Source organism: Manis javanica, chromosome 9 (genome assembly GCF_040802235.1).
Source record: "Manis javanica isolate MJ-LG chromosome 9, MJ_LKY, whole genome shotgun sequence".
Lineage (NCBI taxonomy): Eukaryota > Metazoa > Chordata > Mammalia > Pholidota > Manidae > Manis > Manis javanica.
Window position 1 is genome coordinate 55,137,158 of NC_133164.1, and position 22,293 is coordinate 55,159,450.

General features: G+C 41.8%; 1 protein-coding gene across 7 annotated transcripts in view; it reads left to right on the plus strand.

Annotated features, from left to right (window-relative positions):
• The window catches only part of SLC25A30 (solute carrier family 25 member 30), a 133,294-nt gene that overhangs the window by 93,419 nt on the left and 17,582 nt on the right, over nucleotides 1–22,293 (plus strand). Inside the window, exons 1-2 of one of the 7 annotated variants that reach the window (XM_073212611.1) lie at nucleotides 17,845–17,899; nucleotides 18,139–18,213. The exons of 1 other annotated variant lie outside the window; for it this stretch is intronic. The gene's annotated coding sequence lies outside the window, so the exon portion shown is untranslated. 5 more of the 7 variants (XM_073212606.1, XM_073212612.1, XM_073212609.1 and 2 more) reach the window with 5 other exon arrangements.

Here is a 22,293-nt window from a genome sequence, read left to right on the forward strand (position 1 = left end):
TCCCCTGGGTTGTTACAAGGATGTGACCGTGAGCCCAAGAGTCAATTGCCAAAATAATTTTTAAAACTGACCTTGTATAGTTCTTTAATTAATAAGATTGTGACTAGCCATATCCTAACAATTAACTGAATTCTTGACAATTAAACCTATTTAATTCAGAATTCAGAAAAATTGGACCCTTAACTGCAATAGACTGAACATATCCCCTCAAAATTTATATGTTGAAATCCCAACCTCTGGTGTGATCAGAAAGTGGGGCCTTTGGGAAGTAATTAGTTCATGAGAGGGAGACCTCATGAATAAGATTAGTGCCCTTAACAAAAGCGACCCTGCAGAGCTATCATGCCCTCTTCCTGCCATGTGAGGATGCTGTGAGAAGAACGCCATCTGCAGCTCGGAAGATGGCTTCACAGCCACCTGACCTTGGACTGTCAGCTTCCAGAACTGTGAGAAACAAATTTCTGTTGTTCTGTAGGCCAGCCAGGCTGTGGTATTTTGTTGTAGCAGCCCAAAGGGACTAAGATACTTACCAAAGTTAATTCTAAAGTATCTAACAAAGGTCACATAAGATACGGGTGGTAAATGCTGTCAATCAAAGCTGTCCTATAAAATCCTTCTCCAGGTAATATTTTGCTTGGTGTAGTGTTTGTATTCTTGTTCTCAAGCTTTTAAAACTGTGTGCTTTCACTTTATTTTCTGGTAATTCCCTGGCAATCTTCAACAAATAGCCTGTTAGATGAATTCCACTGTACCATTTGCATTTTATTGCCTTTGTTAGCTCTGACTACATCCAATGTCAAGGTCACCTTCCAATTAGTAGTGCCTCTTGTTTCAGTTTACAGTACAAAGTAGTTTTTTGGCTTGAATAATTTTTTGATTTGGAAGATTTACTCTCAAGTGTGCTTTCTTCAGTCATCCAGAGAGTTTTCCCAGGGACCTTAATTCCACTTGATTGCTCTCCCTGAATTTTGCTGCTTTCCCTTGACTGTTCTGGGTTTTCTGGAGATGAGAAATTTTACTACAGGGTGGTGTTTAAAGTCAGGAGGTAAACAGGTGCAGAGTAAGGATGATGAGAAGGGATTTGAGGGGACAGAAGCCCTTTAGCAAAATTCTGAATTCTCAAACAACTATTTTGAGGAACTGTTGTCTATAAAATATTGTACTCACCAAAGCTAAAGAGAACATAAAAATGTGATCACACCACTAGACTGGGGAGATAAGCTATACACTTATGAGAAGATAAATAATACAAAAGAAATACCATGGCAGGTTGGTTGCTGATGCTATTAATTACTGAAGTCAAGTTTTCATAACACACTTGGTCCCAGCCCCTGGGAAGTAGTGGTCAACAAACCACTTGGTGAGGCTTCTTAGAGGAAGCTCTCATTCTTACTGGAGGCAGGGAAGCGGAAGTGATGGTGTGAACAGAGGCACTAAAATCCAAGACAGATTTATAGGACCATGAGTACATCGTTTGAATTATTTCTTCCAAAGCAATCAGCTGGACCTGGGACCCTTCAGTAGCTGAGATGAAAGGAATTCGAGAGGCTTAATTTCTGAGAGAGCAGCTGTGAACTCTCCAAAACAAGGTCAGTCACTTTCACTTGTTTTCTGGCCAGAAAAGGCCCTTGTCGCGCTGGAACCTGGCACGAGGTGTAGGATGAAGGTCTGGGCCAAGCTTGGCACAGTTCAGAAAGCTGAGAGGAATGTGGGAACCGATGCAGCTCTGCAGACAGGCAGGCCTGTGCCAGCAACGTGTCACACCCCCAAGTGACCTGCGCTCTAGCTGCTGGCCTCAGAGCCCTGCTAAGCTGGGTGGCTTGTCCGGTTCTGCCCAGGATCCCAGGAGCGCCGGTGTTCCCTCCTCCGATCCACCGCTGCAGTGGGTGTGTTTCAGTCCCTGGGCTCAGTAGCAGCCTTTGAGAAGGATCTGGATGGAGGGCTGGGACTCCTTTTGTGTTAGAGAGTCTGTATTTGAGGAAAAAGGAGATTTAGAGGCCACCCAGGCTCCCCTCTTTGCTAAAGGAAGGTCAAACCACAAGATCACCCAGCTAGTTAGTGACAAGAGTAGGCCCAGATTTGTACCACACACTTCCTGTCTTTTGTGGAAATGGGATGCTGTTCAACTTCTGAACTAGTGTGTGTGGAGAACTGTTCTAGGTAATCTCAACTTCCACGTGTCTGTGGCACTATAACCTGCCCTTTTCTTTCTCTCCAAATCATTCCTTTATCCCTCTTTGGTCCTTCACTTCTTTCTCAGAAGAAAAGGTAGTATTTCCACCCCAAAGTCAATCTCATTTGTCCATCTGGTAAGTGTTGTGTCGGCCACTCCCTCCATGGGTCCTGCCCTGTCACCCACCCTCTGGCTCTTGCTGACATCTTCTGAGGTGGATCCTTACCGGAGGCTCCTCTCCCTGCTCCTGGGAGCCTCCCCACCCCACAGAGCTATGGACTAGCCTATTGCTTGTGCAACTCTAGTGATTCTGCATTGATCTCTAGCTTGCACCTGTTTCCTGCACTCTAGACCTATATAACAACTTGACTCTTACACCCGTCCCCTTCAAGCCTCAGACACCTTAAACCAGTGTATCTCAAACTGAATCACCTTTACTTCTCACCTGCCCCCTTTTCCATGGTCTCTGCTCCATGGGTGGCACCACCAGACACCTTTGGAAACAAGCCAGGATCCCAGGCGTTTGCCTCAATTGGTTCTCTTCCACCTCCCTGGCTAATTGGTCAAATTCTATGGATTCTACTCCATCTCTCTTGACCCTACACTCCCCATTCCCTCTATTACTGCCTTAATTTGGCTGTTCAACTGGGGCACCTACATTCAAGTTTTCAGACTTGGTCAGCTCAAGGGTCATCTCCCTGAGGAAGCTTTCCAACAGCTTTTCACACTTTTATGTAATTGTTGGGTTATTTTTTTCTCTTCCATCAGACTGTACAGGGAAAGGCATTTTTATTCCTTGCACCCAGCATGGCACTTCATTGACTGTTAAATGCATGAACATATAAATGAAAAAAGTGAGAAAAAATATTTAATTTTTCCATATTTACCTGCAGGATTCATGGTCAAATGTAGTTGTTTCTGTTTTTACTGACCATTCTCCACAGGTTATGTCAGGGTTTTTTTCTGGGCGTATTTTCTCTTGTTCTTTTTTATTCTCTACTAAACACAAAAGAAAATGAGACTCAAGACTCTGGATAGACACTAGTGGCTGGAAATTCAATTCTAGTTTCCTGGAGGAGAAAATCAAATGAATATTTATCTTCCAAGAAAGTTAAATTTGTAAACAATGGTCAGAATTAGCAATTGGCCATCCCATTGTCCTGCATAGGAGACTCACTTTAACATCCCTCCTGTGGTTGGCTGTGGAAGCACCACAGTTAGATCATTTCCCTCCCTTCTGTTCTCCCTGGCTAGTTGGCTGTTATGGTTCCTTTTAAGGTAAAGTGTGTTAGTGGGTGAGAGCAAGTGATAAAGTGCAAAGCTGGAGACATTCTCACAGAAGAAGGATGGAATACAATTCTCAGCCTAATCCTGTAAATTTCCAGATTGACTTCAGGAATATAATTTACCTAATATTCAAAAAGTTTTGGAAGGGGGTACCTTTGTGTGTGACTGATGGTAACTAGACTTATTGTAGTCATTTCACAGTGTATACAAATGTCAAATCACTATGTTGGATAACTAAAACTAATATAATCTTGTCTTTCAGTTATACTTAAGTAAAAAAATTACCTTAGATTCATTAAGCACTAACCTCATGTGTGTATGATACGCCCACACCTGGACAAAACAACTGGCCAGCCCGTCATTTTTTTTATTTATACTGTAAATGGAAAAAGGACAGTGAACACACAAACCGATTTGTCAAATCATCCTTAGTTTTTATTTTCCCATGAACTCTGATTAGAGGAAACATATTGGGGAAGGGGTCATCCTGTTTGTTTATATAGGACTTCTTTGAAATTTGGGAAAGAGACATTGTGTCAAAGTGCAGAGGGCATTCTCTTGAATAGATCAATATGCCCCAGCCAAGGTCTAGTTATCCTTTTCTAGGTAAGTAGGTGAAAGGGTGACGGTAGTAATGTGGATCCAGGCTGCTAGGAAATTCAAATTAAGGATGGGATTCCTGGTCATATAGAGACCTCTATCAAACTGTGTGGTGGTAGTAGAACAAGTTTGGCATCTGTTCCCTCCAAGAGGAGTGCGTGCTCATGTGACAAACTTCAAGTGAGAATTGGCCTTGACCTGTGAGGAAGGACGGTGACGATGAGAGAAACCAGACAGGATGCAGCTGCCCGTCCCACAGCAGGCATGGGGTTGAAGTGTGTCTGCTACTTGCTTGCCTTCTGCAGAGGAATTTGTTGGTTAACCAGTATTTGTTGGGGTTTGGTTTAGAGCGCATGTTATGTGGGCTAACTAAGTGTGTGCTCCTTCGCTCATAAACATATTGAGCATTTGGGGGAGATGTTTAATCTGTGTGTGGCTCTGTGTTTCTCCAAATACTCTCCCTGGGTAATGTTATGTAGGGCTGCATTGATTCTACAATACCTCTTTTTCACACAAGCAGTGGTAAGGTATGCCCACTGGTGTGTGTGATTCAGCTCTTCACATTCTTCCCGTGTAACTATGCACAGCTCTGTGTAAGAGGAGCCGCATTCAAACCTAAGCTGTTGCCTTCCAGGGGTCCCCACAGACTGGGCACTGACTGATGCAGAGGTTGGGTCCCCTGCTTCTCCTTGATAAAACACAAAGTTATTTTTGAAACTGGAAATTGTATCAGAAGTTGTTGGAATGACAGGACTCTAATGTGGAATGAATAACATGAGATTTGGCAAAAAAAAGTTTACTTAAGGAAATTATAAATCTGTAATAGACATATTGTTATTAATTTTCCATATATATTTTTATTGGTTAGGGAAACTGCAAGAAACAATACAGTTAAAGTGGTATTTTTCTCATAGAACACGAAGTCTGGAGGTAGAAAGCTGCTGGCTTTGGTTTAGTTTTACTTTTATAAAGGGTTAGCTCCTTCCTGTCTTCATCAAAGTTAGAGCCCTCAAAGTTTTCTGCTTAAACTATCCAGAGTGCCAGAAAACTAGAATAAATAAAACAAAACAACAAAAAACCCATATGTTCGTTGCTCTGGTAGTTTATGTTCCTACACATATTTTTGTTTGTTTATTAAAAATTGAGGTGAAATTCTCATAAGACTTAATCATTTGAAGGTGTATTTTGTGCATTTGCACTGGCCATTTTAAATGTATTTAGTGCATTCACAGAGCTGCACAACCATCATCTCTCTCCAGACCAAAATGGTGACTTAAGCGTTGCCCGCCATCAAACAGAGGCTGCCTCTGCCTGTACCTCTCACCTTCTCTAACTCCTTGGAGATAAAAAGGAGGGCCTGTAGGCCCCTCACATTACAGAATAGCTCAGAGAGTGTGCTTTGATTTGACTTTTATAACTAGTATTTTTTTACCTGTGGGTTTTCAATTTAGTGGGCTGTGGGTACCATGAAATAGAAATAGAATAGAGTGATAAAATCGTAATGCACTGTAGTCTCAGTAAGTATTCTTTCCTGAAATCTTTGCCTCAGTCATGTGTGCATGCGTGTGTGTGTGTGTGTGTGTGTGTGTGTGTGTGTGTACTGGATCATGATGTAAAATGTATTTCTTAATGTGCATTACAGTTTAACAAGTTTGAAGGCCGTGGACATAAAGAGCTATTGTCCCAGCAGAATTGCTCAGATTTGAATATTGCCAGTCTGGACCTTCAAATATTACCAGGATGGCAATGTCATAAGTGTGTTCAGAGCATGAGGACTTGCCAAGTGCACATATATTCTTTATAGGAGGCAAAAATATAATAATAATAATTGATGGTCTGCATTTAAGGCAAGTTCCAAGAATTGAGAACACAGCCTTCCTAAGGTACAACTTTTCAACTTTCCGTCTGTAAAACCTCTTATCAGTTCTGGGTTTGCTGTCCACAGTTATTCTGTGAGTGTACTTGGAACATTCTGGGGCATTTCTGTAGCCACAGGCCAGGGCACTGACCTCCCTTACGTTCCTGAGAAGCAAGCTGTGCAGTGCTCTGGCTAAAATTATCCCACAGAAGCCATCTGTTGAGTTCCTTTTATACTTGTGCCTCTTAGCATGAGGCGTCCAAGATCACTTACAGTTCCCCAAATTCTTTTCCATGGAAAAAGCCATTTATTCCTTCTGTTGGAGATTGTAATTTGCCTTTTTTATTTTGTTTCTGACAAACTTAAATCTTATGGTTTTCTCAGGCAATGTCCACATGAAGGTAACCCAGAATATTAGAGAGTAAAATATTTAGTCAGTGACTAAGAAGAAATGCAGACAATTTCAATTAAGGATGAGATTGATTTTTCAAAATATGTTGAATTGGTTTTTTTTTTTTTTAGTGTCCCATAGATAAAATAATCCAAATAGTAAGTAAGTAGCCATTTTGGTTTCTCTTGCTATTATGTTTTTGAAACTGTATTACTCAATAAAAGTTAATTGAAAGTACTGAGTAGAAGCCTCAGGACAAAACTACTAAGAAATATTATAATTTTAGACTCAACTTTTTAGGGATACTGGTTGTACCTACATGGAGTGGGCTTTTTGTATATAACCTAAAAGGATATTTGGAATAATGAGCACTGTGATATGGTAATAATACAATAGCAATAGTAATGTTTGTTATGTGCAGGGCACTGTGTGCATTATTTCATTTATTTTCTTTAATTCTTACAAAAACCCTCTGAAGAAAATGTGACCATGATTTTACTTTTAAGGAAACTGAGAATTGTAGAGAAGATAAGTAACTTTTCAAGTTCCCACTAGTAGGATGCCAGCTCTTCATGCTGAATCTAAGTGGAGGGAGAGGAGCTCTTTCAGCCATTTTGTTCTTCCTCTGCCTGATTGTTTCTGCCTGTCAATTCACCAACTGGGGGAAAAGAACTCATCACATTCCTGGGTGTTTATGGGGATAACAGGTGAGGTGAAGATCAGGTTCCCAGGAGCCTGGCCCAGAAGGTCCGGGCACAGACCTGCCTGTGATCTGGGACTGGAAAGAGAGAACTGAGGACGTGTGTGAGAGAAATCTAGATGCCAACCCAGATAAAATGACAGGGAGATGGGGCAGTCAGGGAGTCAGGGAGGGTGCATTCCTGTCCTGTTGCTGCTATAACAAATTACCACAAACTTGGTGGCATAAAACAGCACACATGTATTATCTGAGGAGTTCTTCAGGCCGGAAGTCTGAAATGGGACTCCCTGTGCCAAAATAAGGCATTGACAGGCTTGTGCTCCTTACTGGTGGGTCTTCTTACATCACAGCACTCCAAGCCATCTCTATAGTCAAATCTCCTTTTCTGACTTTTCTGCCTCCCTCTTCTACTAATAAGGACCCCTGTGATTACACTGGGCCCACTGGATAATCCAAGATAAGTCCCCACCCACAGGTCAGCTGATCAGCACCATTAATTCCACCTGCCATCTTAATTCCTCTTTGCCTTGTAACCTAACATAGTCACCGATTTCAGGGATTAGGACATAGACTTTGTTGGGGCCACTACTCTGCCTACCATAGTGGCCTCTTGGATGAAGCAACATTTGACCTGAGATGAAAAGGATTAGTAAGTGTCAGGTTGTGGGAAAAGGGAGCAGGACAGGTTGTATTCCAAGCAGACAGCAACTTGTGCAGGACTTACGAGGTAAAGGAGCTTGGCACATCTGAGGGTCTGAAAGAAAGCCCATAACCGGAGTTCAGAGTGTGCAGACAGAGAAATTGACAAGAGAGGCCAGACTGTGCAGGCCTCTAGCTGTGGTAAGGATTTGGGGATTTATGCTAAGTACAATGGAAAATTATTAAAGACTTTTAAGCAGCAGGAAGACTTAATCCACATCACTGTGTGGAGATGTGTGAGGGAGGCAAGTGTGGATATGGGAGACTAGTTATTATAGTAAACTTGTCCTCATGACTTATATTCCACCAAAGTTGGACAGAGACTGACCACGTGTTCACCAAAATCCATTTCCTCTCCCTGGATATACAGATAAACCATTTTTCCCAGCATCCTTGTGTGTAAGTGTGGCTTTGCAACTAATTCTTGCCAATGGATTGTGACTGAGGTACTAAAGAGCAAGTGTGCCTTCTCCATGCTCTATCTTTTCCTTTCCTACAGAGATTCTGAATGCCGTATCTCATGACTACAGTACAAGAAGGAGGGATCCGGGATCCCTGAATGACACTATGGAGCAGAGCCACATTGCTTTGCTGGGTGAGAGACAGCAATTCACTTCACTATGTTAAGCCAGCAAGATTTGGAATTATCTTTTGCAGTAGCTATCTAATCCTGACTAATATACAAACAGACAGACAAATTAAGAAAATAATTTTGAGATTTAACAAGAACTATGAAGGAAATAAACATATAAGGGAATGGAAAATAATTAGAAGGGATGCTAATTCAAAACAGGTGGTCATGAAAGGCATTCCTGATGAAGTGACATTTGATCTGAGGCTTGAAATATGAGAAGCAAAAGCTCTGAGAAGAAGGAAGACCTTTTGGACAAAGAAATTAATAAATGCAATAACCCTAAGTGGGAAAACACTTGCCATGTTGGCAAGAAGAAAGGTGGCCACTGTGGCTGGAACCAGAGATATGATCACAGACTCCCACTGGGGAAAGATTTATAAAAAGTCATACACAGTATTCTAATAAAAGCCTACATTGAAATAAGGCTAAAAGGCTAGCCACTTGAGATGGCTGGACTTGAGAGGAGGGTGAGTAGATGAGGAGGATGACAAACTGGATTCTTGGGACTGGACAGCAGTAGGACCACACAGTGAGGGGTTTCAACACCAGACCAAGAGTGTTTTCTTAATCCTGAAGACCCTGGGAAGCCCATGAAGAATTTTAAGTGGGCAAGTAATATGCCAGATGAATCTGGAAGATATTTCTATAACAATAACACTTTACAAAGTGTGTTTTGTACACCTCATTTAACCTAACTCCGTAGGGTAGGTATATTTCCATTTTGCAACTTAAGACTTAGACACATTGATCAATCAAGATCAGAGAGTTAATAAAGTCGCGAGAATTGAGTGGAATCTTTGTCTTCATTTCCATTTTGCCATCTGGCTGTGTTACTGTGGTGAGATTTAAAACATATCAAAAAGCTGGCATAGAAGAAGTTGAAGGCAAAAGAAAGATGAAAAGCTAGTTGCATCTAGCAGAGACTGGCTTTTAGTAGGTAATAGATTTATTTCTAGGCTTACCACTTCTTTTTCATTATTCTTGTTATTTCTAAACTGTTGATGTAATCCCATTACTATTCTCCAGAGCAGTGATTTCCAACCAGTGGATCAAGACCCTTGTGGGGGACCCAAAATTATTCAGGGGGTCCTCCGGTTCAGTGTGCATTTTCTTGATGGATGCTGAAAGTACTACCATCTATTTTATAAAGACTCCAAAGCTTTTTAAAAATATAGTTTACATTGTGAAGAGATCCTTGTACTTGAAAGGTAGGAAATTGTGTACTACTACATTCTAAATATAAAATACTAAATATAATTACTAGATACCATGTGTATTACTAAGGATTCTACATCTGTTAGCAGAGGCTTTTGGGGTATTGGGTAGTAGTGGAGTTTGGGTGTCTAAAGGACCTGTAGGAAAGGGGCAAATCCATTACCTTTGTGTGTACATGCTGTGTAGTTCTGAATCTAGAAGAAGTCATGTACTTGATTCCCTGCCCTGGAAGGGAAAGCATTCCAGGGACTTTCCCCTACAGACTAGGGATTGCATTTGGTTTTTTTCTTAATTAATTAGTTAATTAGTTAAATTAGTTAATTAATTAATTAGTTAAAACAATGTGGTTACTACATATACCCATATTATCAAGTCCCCACCATTACCCCAATGCAGTCACTGTCCATCAGTGTAATAAGATGCCACAGATCCATTATGTGATTTCTCTGTGCTACACTGTTCTCCCCATGATCCCCCACACCATGTGTACTAAACATAATACCCCTCAGTCCCCTTCTCCCTCCCTCCCCACCCACCCTCTCACACCCTCCCTTTTGGTAACCACTAGTCCCTTCTTGGAGTCTCTGAGTCTGCTGCCATTTCATTCCTTCAGTTTTGCTTCATTGTTATACTCCACAAATGAGGGAAATCATTTGGCATTTGTCTTTCTCCGCCTGGCTTATTTGACTGGGCATAGAACCCTCCAGCTCCATCCATGTTGTTGCAAATGGTAGGATTTGTTTCTTTCTTATGGCTGAATAGCATTCCATTGTGTATATGTACCACATCTTCTTTAGCCATTCATCTACTGATGGACACTTAGGTTGCTTCCATATCTTGGCTATTGTAAAAAGTGCTGTGATAAACATAGAGGTGCATATGTCTTTTGGAATCTGAGAAGTTGTATTCTTTGGGTAAATTCCAAGGAGTGAGTTTCCAGGGTCAAATGGTATTTTTATTTTTAGTTTTTTGAGGAACCTCCATATTGCTTTCCACAATGGTTGAACTACTTTACATTCCCACCAGCAGTGTAGGAGGATTCCCCTTTCTCTACATCCTGGCCAGCATTTGTTGTTCTTAGTTTTTTCGATGTTGCCCATCCTTACTGGTATGAGGTGATATCTCGTTGTGGTTTTAGTTTGCATTTCCCTGATGACTAGCAATGTGGAGCATCTTTTCATGTGCTTGTTGGCCATCTGAATTTCTTCTTTGGAGAACTGTCTCCTCATATCCGCTGTTCATTTGTTAATTGGGTTATTTGCTTTTTGGGTATTGAGGTGTGTAAGTTCTTTATATATTTTGGATGTTAAACCCTGTCAGATATGTCATTTACAAATATATTCTCCCATACTGTAGGATGCATTTTTGTTTTGTTGATGATGTCATTTGCCGTACAAATCTTCTTAGTTTAATGTAGTCCCATGACTTCATTTTTGCTTTTGTTTCCCTTTCTCAAGGAGATAGGTTCAGGAAGAAGTTGCTCATGCTTATATTCAGGAGATGTTTGCCTATGTTATCTTCTAAGAGTTTTATGGTTTCATGACTTACATTCAAGTCTTTCATCCATTTCGAGTTTACTTTTGTGTATGGGGTTAAACAATAATCCAGTTTCATTCTCTTCAATGTAGCTGTCTAGTTTTGCCAACACCAGCTATTGAAGAGGCTGTCATTTCCCCACTGTATGTCCACGGCTCCTTTATCATATATTAATTCACCATATATGGTTGGGTTTATATCAGGGCTCTCTAGTCTGTTCCATTAGTCTATGGGTCTGTTCTTGTGCCAGTACCAAATTGTCTTGATTACTGTGGCTTTGTAGTAGAGTTTGAAGTTGTGGAGTGAGATCTCTCCCATTTTATTCTTCCTTCTCAGGATTTCTTTGGCTATTCAAGGCCTTTGGTGGTTCCATATGAATTTTAGAACTATTTGTTCCAGTTGTTGAAGAATGCTGTTGGTAATTTGATAGGGATTGCATTAAATCTCTGGATTGCTTTGGGTAGGATGGCCATTTTGACAATATTAATTCTTCCTAGCCAAGAGCATGGTATGAGTTTCCATTTGTTAGTGTCCTCTTTAATTTCTCTTAAGAATGTCTTGTAGTTTTGGGGGTATAGATCTTTCACTTCCTTGGTTAGGTTTATTCCTAGGTATTTTATTCTTTTTGATGCAATTGTGAATGTAATTGTTTTCCTGGTTTCTCTTTCTATTAGTTCATTGTTAGTGTATAGGAAAGCCACAGATTTCTGTGTGTTAATTTTGTATCCTGCAACTTTTTTGTATTCCAGTATCAGTTCTAGTAGTTTTGGAGTGGAGTCTTTAGGGTTTTTTATGTACAATATCATGTCATCTGCAAATAGTGACAGTTTGACTTCTTCTTTACTGATCTAGATTCCTTGTATTTCTTCATTTTGTCTAATTGCTGTGGCTAGGACCTCCAGTACTATATGTTGAATAACAGTGGGGAGAGTGGGCATCCGTGTCTTGTTCATGATCTTAGAGGAAATGCTTTCAGCTTCTCGCTGTTCAGTATAATGTTGGCTGTGCATTTTTCATATATGGCCTTTATTATTTTGAGGTACTTGCCCTCTTCTTTTTTGGTGGGGTTTTTGTCTGGTTTTGGTATTAGGGTGATGCTGGCTTCATAGAATGAGTCTGGAAGTATTCCCTCTTCTTCTATTTTTTGCAAAATTTTAAAGAGAATGGGTATTATGTCTTCTCTTTATGTCTGATAAAACTCTGCGGTAAATCTTTCTGGCCCGGGAGTTTTACTCTTGGGTAGCTTTTTGATTACTGATTCAATTTCTTTGCTGGTAATTGGTCGGTTTAGATTTTCTATTTCTTCTTTGGTCAGTCTTGGAAGGTTGTATTTTTCTAGGAAGTTATCCATTTCTTCTAGGTTTTCCAGCTTGTTAGCATATAGTTTTTTTGTAGTATTCTCTAATAATTCTTTGTATTTCTGTGGGGTCTGTCATGATTTTTCCTTTCTCATTTCTGATTCTGTTGATGTTTCTAGATTCTCTTTTTCTTTTTATAAGTCTGGCTAGGGGCTTATCTATTTTGTTTATTTTATCAAAGAACCAGCTCTTGGTTTCATTGATTTTTTTCTATTGTTTTATTCTTCTCAATTTTATTTATTTCTTCTCTGATCTTTATTATGTCCCTCCTTCTGCTGACTTTAGGCCTCATTTGTTCTTCTTTTTTCAATTTTGATAATTGTGTCTTTAGACTATTCATTTGGGATTGTTCTTCCTTCTTTAAATATGCCTGGATTGCTATATACTTTCCTCTTAAAACTGCTTTTGCTGTGTCCCACAGAAGTTGGGGCTTTGTGTTGCTGTTGTCATTTGTTTCCATATATTGCTTGATCTCTATTTTGATTTGGTCACTGATCCATTGATTATTTAGGAGCATGTTGTTAAGCCTCCATGTGTTTGTGAGTCTTTTTGCTTTCTTTGTACGATTTATTTCTACTTTTATACCTTTGTGGTGTGAGAAGTTGGTTGGTAGAATTTCAGTCTTTTTGAATTTAGTGAGGCTCTTTTTGTGGCCTAGTATGTGGTCTGTTTTGGAGAATGTTTCATGTGCACTTGAGAAGAAAGTGTATCCTGTTGCTTTTGGGTGTAGAGTTCTGTAGATGTCTATTAGGTCCATCTGTTCTAGTGTGTTGTTCAGTGCCTCTGTGTCCTTACTTATTTTCTGTCTGGTGGATCTGTCCTTTGGAGTGAGTGGTGTGTTGAAGTCTCCTAAAATGAATGAATTGCATTCTATTTCCTCCTTTAATTCTGTTAGTATTTGTTTCACGTATGTTAGTGCTCCTCTATGTTGCATATGTATTTATTAAGTTAATATTCTCTTGTTGGATTGACCGAATTATCATTATATAATGTCCTTCTTTATCTCTTGTTACTTTCTTTGTTTTGAAGTCTATTTTCTCTGATACTAGTACTGCAACACCTGGTTTTTTTCTCCTTGTTGTTTGCATGAAATATCTTTTTCCATCCCTTGACTTTTAGTCTGTGCATATCTTTGGGTTTGAGGTGAGTCTCTTTTAAGCAGCATATAAGATGGGTCTTGCTTTTTTATCCATTCTATTACTCTGTGTCTTTTGATTGGTGCATTCAGTACATTTACATTTAGGGTGATTATTGAAAGATATGTACTTATTGCCATTGCAGGCTTTAGGATCGTGGTTACCAAAGGTTCATGGTTAGCTTCTTTACTGTCTTACTATCTAGTTTAACTCATTTATTGAGCTATTATAAACACAGTCTGATGATTCTTTATTTATCTCCCTTCTTATTCCTCCTCCTCTATTCTTTGTGTGTTAGGTGTTTTTTTTGTGTGTGTGCTCTTTTGTGTTTCCTTTGATTGCTTTTGTGGGTAGTTGATTTCATTTTTTGCCTTTAGTTAGTATTTGATTGTTCTGCTTTCTTTGGTGTGATTCTATTTTCTCTGGTGATGTTTGTTTAGCCTTAGGAATGCTTCCATCTAGAGCAGTCTCTCTAAAATACCCTGTAGAGGTGGTTTGTGGGAGGCAGATTCCATCAACTTTTGCTTGTCTGGGAATTGTTTAATCCCTCCTTCATATTTAAATGATAATCGTGCTGGATACTATATACTTGGTTCGAGGCCCTTCTGTTTCATTGCATTCAGTATATCATGCCATTCTCTTCTGGCCTGTAAGGTTTCTGTTGAGAAGTCTGATGATAACCTGATGGGTTTTCCTTCGTAGGTAACCTTTTTTCTCTCTCTGGCTGCCTTTAATACTCTGTCCTTGTCTTTGATCTTTGCCATTTTAATTATGTGTGTTGGTGTTGTCCTCCTTGGGTTCCTTGTGTTGGGAGTTCTGTGTGCTTCTGTGGTCTGAGAGGCTATTTCCTCCCCTAGTTTGGGGAAGTTTTCAGCAATTATTTCTTCAAAGACACTTTCCCTTTTTCTCTCTCTTCTTCTGGTATCGCTATAATATGGATACAGTTCCGTTTGCATTGGTCACAGAGTTCTCTTAATATTCTTTCATTCCTGTAGTTCCTTTTATCCCTCTCTGCATCAGCTTCTCTGCATTCCTGTTCTCTGATTTCTGTTCCATTAATGGTCTCTTGCATCTTGTCTATTCTGGTTTTAAGTCCTTCCAGAGACTGTTTTATTTCTGTATTCTCCCTCCTTAGCTCTTGCATATTTTTCTGCAAGTTCGTCAGCATGGTTATGACCTTTATTTTGAATTCTTTTTCAGGAAAATTGGTCAAATCTATCTCCTCAGATTCCCTCTCTGGGGAGAATGTCTTAGTTAGTCTGGTCTGTGTCAAATTCTGCCTTTTCATGGCAATAGAGGTAGTTGTAGGCAGTTGGTGCGTGTGACAGCTGGGAGAACCAAGTTCCTTTCCAGTTGCTCTTGGCCTTCCTTTCCTGGGAGAACCGTGACCCCTAGCAGCTTGTGCTGGGCAGTTGTGCACAGATTGGGCCTCTGATTCTTGCCCAGCTGCTGTTGAGTTAGCTCTGTGCGGTTGCTGTGGGCATAGCCACTTTCAGGCTGCTGCTCTGCTATGGCGGGGCCGCGCCAGAGGGGGAACAGGCGGGAGGCTGTTTAATGCCATGAGGGGCCTTAGAGCTGCCCTGCCACCCCAGGGGTTAGTGAACCTGGAGTTCCCCGGGATACCTGACTGCTGGACTGAGTGTGCCAGACAGTTCTGTCTAGCTTTGAGGCTCCTGTCCCTTTAAGACTTTCAAAAAGCACTCGCTTTTCCTTTGTCCCAGGGGGTGCTGGTTGTGGGGGCCCGCTTGCAGGTTTTACTGTCCCATTCCCTAGTATCCAGCACACCATGCACTGTATGTCTGTGCTCCCAGCATAGATCACTAGGGCTGGGTATTTAGCAGTCCTGGGTTCCCTCTCCCTCCCTGCTCCGACTCCTCTCCTCCTGCCAGGGGAGGGGCACGCTCAGGTGCTGCTGGGCTGCGGCTTGTATCTTACCCCCTTCTTGAGGCACTGGGTTCTCACAGGTGTAGATGTAGCCTGGCTGTTGTCCTATATCTTCTGGTCTCTCTTTTAGGAATAATGTATTTGTTCTCTCTTCAAAAATATATATGTTTTTGGGAGGCGATTTCCACTGTCCTACTCATGCTGCCATCTTGGCTCCTCCTGTAACTCCCTGGTTTTTAAGAATGGAATCTTAACCTTAAGATGGAGTCCCTCTTGTGCTTACGATACTATTTATATCTCAGCATTTTTTCATTATAGGCAGGAAAAATTAATCATGATGCTTGTTCCATGTCCTTGCCCTACCTCAATACTTCATTTTACCTTTCTGTCTTTGAACCTTTCACTTATGTGAGGTTCTCATAGTATGATACTAAATTTGATTCTCTCCTGTTAATGTTTTATGTTTTATGACCAGCTAGAAGAATCTTGAAGGACAGAAGAAAATTTTTCCTGCCCAACAGTTGGTGCAGTTGGTAGGATACTTTAACTCACTGGACATTGCTCAGAACTGCTGCAGCTGAGAGATTTTTGGATATCTCACATGGAGCTGGTAGAAGGTACAATTTATTATCACATCAGCTTTGTGGAATCTCTGTAGGGCCCAGTGGAGCAAGAATGGTGAGGGTCATTTTTTTCTTCTTTCTAAAATTTGATTATCAGGAGAAAATACTGGCAGAACTAGTTCCTGGTGTTTAGCAACTTAGTAAATTTATTGCACACCCTTGCTTTTTTGCCTCCTAAAGATGGCCTTTGTTTTTGTCTTTGTGATTTTTATATGTCTTAAGAGCTTGGCTTGAGAGTTTGGCTTTGTGGCTTCCACCAACAAGAGGGTGCATCTGGTGGAAAACCCAATAGGCTGTGTATCTGATAGTCCCCATTTTTTGTCTGACTGTGCCACCTCCCCAGGGAGTTTGTTGTAAAAGTTCCAACCCATAAGAAACCTTTGTCGTCTTAACCTCTGCTGCTTGTTAGTGCTGGAAAAGTCCCATTCCAGTATGTCCACCTGGTATCATGGGTTCGCAGGTCTGTGATTGGAGGCATCTCATGTTTTTGTGGGAGACCAGAGCCTTACAGCCTGTGCAGTGAAGGCTTTTGCTCTCTTAGACTAAGTTTGGGAGTAAATTCTGGGGCTACATTATCTATGCCCTCTTCAGGGATACTTCTTGGGTCCATGGTAAAGACTTAATCTAAGCTTCGAGTTACTTTTGAATCTTTCCATGAAAAGGCTTCTTGGTTTAAGTTGCTCTTGAGAGATCCTATTGCAATGGCCAGATGATGGCTCCTTTGTATTGGCTCTATCTGGAAGAAAATTTTTCTTCAACACCTCTAGAAATCATAAGCAAAAGTTGAACTATTTCCCATGTTGATATGAGGTAACCACTGACCAATTCCCTAACATTTTAGAAAAATGCTAATATAACCAATCCCTGGGAAGAACAATCAGTCACTGCTTTCTTGCTGTATAAAATGCTTTATAACACTGCATCTGTGAGCCTCATTCCATGTTTTGGTTTGAGTGCTCCTGGTTTGCAAATTGTCATTTTGTTGTGTGCACAGTAACTTTTACTAATTACTCCCTAGGTGATTCATTGGTTTTACTTCTATTATTTATGAACTTTTTAGAGTAGCTTTGTGGAGAGATATGCCAGGCCAAATCTTGATCGAGTGATCAAACTTGGCATCGTCGATAATGGGACAAAACCACACTGTGCCTAGTGATGGAAGATACATCACTTCGTACTTTTCTTACTGAAATGTTTAACCTGAATCTAATCATGAGGAGACAAACTAATACAGTCTACAAGACATTTGGTCAAGCTTTTCAAATATATCAAAGTTATGAAAGACTGAAAAAAGCCAGAGCCCTAGTACTAGGGTAGTAGATTAGAGGAGTTTAATAGAGAGACATGAAACCAAATGCAGTGGGTGAATCTTGCGTAAATCCCGAACTGAAAAACAAACGCGTGTGCGTGTGGGTGTTTATGACCTTTTGGGACAACAAAGGACATTCAAATAAGGACGGTATATTGGATAGTATGACTGGCGTGGTATTAAATTTCTTGCGTGTGGTAATGGTGAGGAATTTAGGGCTGGAGCAGGGCTGGGTTGCAACTATCTAAAGGTTCAGGGGGAAAAAATACCTACCCAGTTAGAAAGAACGCAACTGTTGTGAAAAGGGTAGCATTTGGTGGAAGGTATATTGTTCATAGTACCACTCTTTGAACTCTTCAGTCGGCTTGTTAATTTTCAAACTAAAAAGCAGGGATTACAACACAGGAAGTGCAAGTTTACTTCCTTTCTGACCGCGGAGGTTCACGTGGACATGGCGAATCAGCACCGTGAGGAGGCTTCTCTTTCGCGGCTCTCGGTGCGTTCTCTAAGTTTCTTTCACTGCGGATGAGAGATCCGAAGTCGTGAGAGGGCCACCGAGTGCACAGCAGCTCCTAACCCCCGCGGGTGGGGAGTCCGGGGCCTGCACGACCAGCCCGCCCCGCCGCCTGGAGGCGTGGCCGCTGCGGGAGAGGCCAATGGGAGCCGAGGCGGGGGGCGGGGCCGGCCCGGGCTCCTGGGCCGCCCCGCCAATCCGAGGCTTTCTCTTTTCTCCAGGTTCCGCGGGGCGCTGCCTCTGGGCGCTGCGGAGCCTGGGCGGGAGGGGGTGCAGGCCGTCGCCGCCGCCTCCCGGTAAGTACCTGACCATCTGGCTGCGGCGGCGCTGGCCGCTCCAGGCCTGCGCCAGGTCGCCTCACCTCCGGCCCGCCCCCTTGCCCCGCGGCGCCGCGAACCAGCCCGCTTGCGACCCCCGAGCCCCACAGTCGGCGTTGCTGCCCCTCCAGTCTGCGGCGAGAAGGGGCTGGGACTGTGGTGGGGCCCCGGTCCCGGAGAGCCTCGAAAGGGCCGGGCAAGCTCGGGCTGCCGCTGCTCTCCGGTCCACGTGCAGGGCCCGGGTCGGCGGGGCGCCGAGGTTTCTGGGTTGGACCCAGTTTCTCCCGCGCGAGCGAAGTGGGGTGACTTCGTTCGTCTGTCACTGAGATCCCAGGGGTAAGGCCCATCTGGCGTCTCGGCGTGTGCGCCCTGCTTCCGCGGTGGGTTTCGCTTGCCTCTGCATCCCTTCTCCAGGTTCGCTTAGTATGCAGCCCCGGCGAGCTTCGTACTCGGGTAAAGGCACGCTGTACTTTAAATTGCTCTTCGAACTCGCCGGGTCGGCTCACGTTTTCATGGATGGGTCGAATTAATTTGCTCGGAAAGTTAGGGTAGCTCTGGATTTTAGCGTCTTTCTAAGTTTAACTAATTTTGTATAGATCAGTTGCAATGATCAACTTTATTGTTACTGCGCAAGAAGAGCAAAACAGTCTAGATTTGTCTTCGTGAGAAAACAGTTGAAAGGCATAAACCCTGGCTTTGGCTTGCCGCTGTCAGGTTTTGTGACCACGAGCTAACTCATGAAATGAAATACGATTTTTACGATTCCTGTTAAAAGCTACTTTCGGTAAGTCTGTGGTGAATTTATTCTCGGTCCTGTACCTTTAAAGAGAATGAGAAATAGGAAAAGTCCACGAAAGGCAGACCTGCTGGGAACAAAGATTTATGAGGGCACCCAAGTTTAGAGATTGATTACAGTTTAAGACTGCAGAATGCAAAGAGAACACAAGTGAATTTGAGAGGACTTACCCAGAATTAATTGTGGAAGCGAAACTTAGAAAGTTTTCAGTTCTAGAAGCAGTTAGTTACCTTTATTTATTTAAGTTATTAATTTATTATTCATTCATGATTGTTTAGTTACCATTCTTGGCAGCTGTACAAATGAAGTAGAAAAAGTATTAAGTAAGAGAAAATGTAGTAGAGAGGATATGTAATTTAGCATATATCTTACAATAGGGAGAATCCTTTGGAATTCTTAATTTGTGTAGACATTTCCACTCAGGAAACACTTTTTTTTTTAAGTAGATAAAAAGTTTTGTATTTCCCTTGCAGGAAAATCATACATTTATTCTGAATGTCAGTTACCTACCCTCTCACTCACCAAAATATTTTAACAGCCTTTGGGAAATAGCATTTGGCTTTGTAGTACATAAGAGGAAAGATCAGACATTCCTCCATGGAGACTTTAGTTTGAGTACTTTGCTGTATGGCTAGGGAAAGTCACTTTCCTCTCTGAGGCTGTCTCTCCTCAAATGTGAAATGTTGATAATACCTATTTCACAGGGTTGGGAGGATTAAGTAAAAACCTTTATGTGGAAAATGGGTAGCAATGCCTGTCTTATCAGAAGTTCAATAATGACAGCTATTGTTGGTATCGTTGGGGGGAAGTCTGTTTGGAGATGCAGGGAAGTCAGAGTATAAGGTGGTTAGAATGAAAAAGCAAAGTAACAAAGACCACTGGAAAAGCGCAGAGACAAAACGTTATAAGTGAGAAGTTTATTTAAAGCAAAAAGGTGCACACTCAGGGAAGGGGGAGTGTGGGCTACCTCAGAGAAGAGGCACCCCTAAGGTTTTAGGGTCTGGGGCTTTATAGGCAGTTGAGGATTTTCAAAGGGCTAGGGGTTGTGCACCTGTTAAGTGGTCCCCGAATGTTCATCCTTGATGAGTTATAACATCTTTCTTTTTATTAGTTCTCCAGGTAATTCTGCAAAATTAACATAAAAAATTTACTGCTGATTTCTTCCCAGAGTAGCAGCTTTTTGGTCTGGGGGCATATCAATTAAGACCACTTCCCTGCCCCCACCCCCCAGGGTGGGCCAAGTTATTTGTTTGCTGAACAGTATGTTGAGAAGCTTACTTCTTCCTGGATTATTTGAAATGCGATTTTGGCTTTAAGGTGGGATCTTCCTGTCTTTATTATTGTTAGGCAGGAAGATAGAGATGAGTGGGGTGGAAAGAGAGTAAGGTCAGCAACTTGGCCTGGAATGTTTGAATATTGCCCAGATAAAGGGGGGTACTTCAGCGTAGCCTGTGTCTTTATTGTGTTAATCGTACTTTTTAACCTACGTATATACTGTTTTTTCTTTTTCAGCCCTTATCAAGTAATTGCAACCTGGGCAACTAACTTAGCATGCAGGTCCAGGATTGCATTTTAATACCCAGGAAGTTACGAAGTAAGGTTCTTAACTTTTTAGCAAACAGACACTAACTCAGCCCACGTTGGGGGGCAAGGCAGGCAGTCTTAATTGATATGCTCCCAAACCAGGAAGCTGCTATCCTGACAGGGAACCAGAGCAGTAAATTTCTTGTGTTAAGTTAATTCTAAATATTCAGAGACCACTTAACAAGTCTGCACCCCCAGCCCTTTGTCATTCCTGAAAAATCCTTGAAAGGGGGCACCCCCAACCTTTCAGTGCGCTCCTCTCTCTGAGGTTGCCCATACTTTCTGAGTAACTTTAACTTTTCCTAACCTTTCAGGGTGCTCCTCTTTCTCTGAGGTTGCCTACACTTTTTCTCTCAGTAACTTTAAATAAAACTTTTACTCTGCTTCACAACTGTGTCTCTGCCCTTCAGTTCTTTGTTGCAGTGGGGACAAGAACTGAGGAAAACACACAACGCCTCTCCCCAACATTATGCTGTTTATAGTTGGGCCTTTTAGCAGGCTAGAGTAAATCTTAAAATGGCACATGAGCTAATTGACACAATGAAGACATGGGTTATGCTGAGATACTTCTCTTTATCTGGGGAATATCCAAACATTTATGGTCAAGTTGCTCCTGACCTTTTGAGCTTTAATTAACTCTAACTCTGAGTCTTTTCTGGCCTTCTAGTTTTAACTGGTTAACTGAGCCCTTTCTAGGGGGCTTTACTGACCTTATTCTGTTTCCACCCCACTCATATCTATTTTCCTGCCTAACAGTATGTGTTCATAATTCAGCAAAGAGAAGTGGCCGCTGGGTTTTAGTGTGGCTGGAGGGTATGGCCTAAAGCAGTGCATTGGACAGCCACTACTTTGCCTGATACTGGGATTTCTGCAAAGTTGTAATCTCTTCCCTGGATAGCAGGCTGAGGTGCTGTCCAAACACTACTGACTCCCTGTGGTGGCCTGTCTGTTAGTAGGGTTGGAATCTTCTGAAAAAAAGAAAGTTGAGGAATGTGTGTGAGGAGAACCCCTCCAAAGAGCTCAAAAAACCAAGAAGTGGTTTAGTTCACAGAACAGAGATTTATTTCAGCCTGAGGCGCTGTGGCCCGTGAAGCTTACTGGACATGCGGTCTCCTGTTCCAGCTTCAGCCAGGACCTTTTCTTGTTTGGATGTTTGATCCAACTACTGATGGTTTCTTTTGTTATTTAAGGCAAAGTGTTCTTGGCAAACATTAAGCTAGGAAGGCAGGGTAGTCTTAACCGCTCAGGAATCTAGTCTAGCCCTTGGAAAGGAAAAGAGAAGAGCCCAAAGGTGGTTTTTTCCCTCTTCCTAGCTAACTTTAAAAATTGTAATCGAATAGAAAGTACTTAGAGTCTAACCAGGATGCAGGAGTGGACACTCATTTGTGGAAGATAAATGATTGTGGTGGTACATCTCATAGGTACTCATGGGTATGTGCTCCATCCACGTGACTGAAATCCATGGAAGCAATTCCGAAACAGGTTTGAACTCCAGCTGGATATTTGCATATGAGTATAATCCAGAGCCTCTGGGCTTTAACTTAACTAAAAATTTCATATTAAAACTGACAAAAGGAAAAGCAGCCAAATCTCATTTACACTAAATTAGCAAAATAAGTAGTGGCAGGCAACAAAATTAATCAGTGAGATGTCATGAGGCCTTAAGACCATACAGTCTA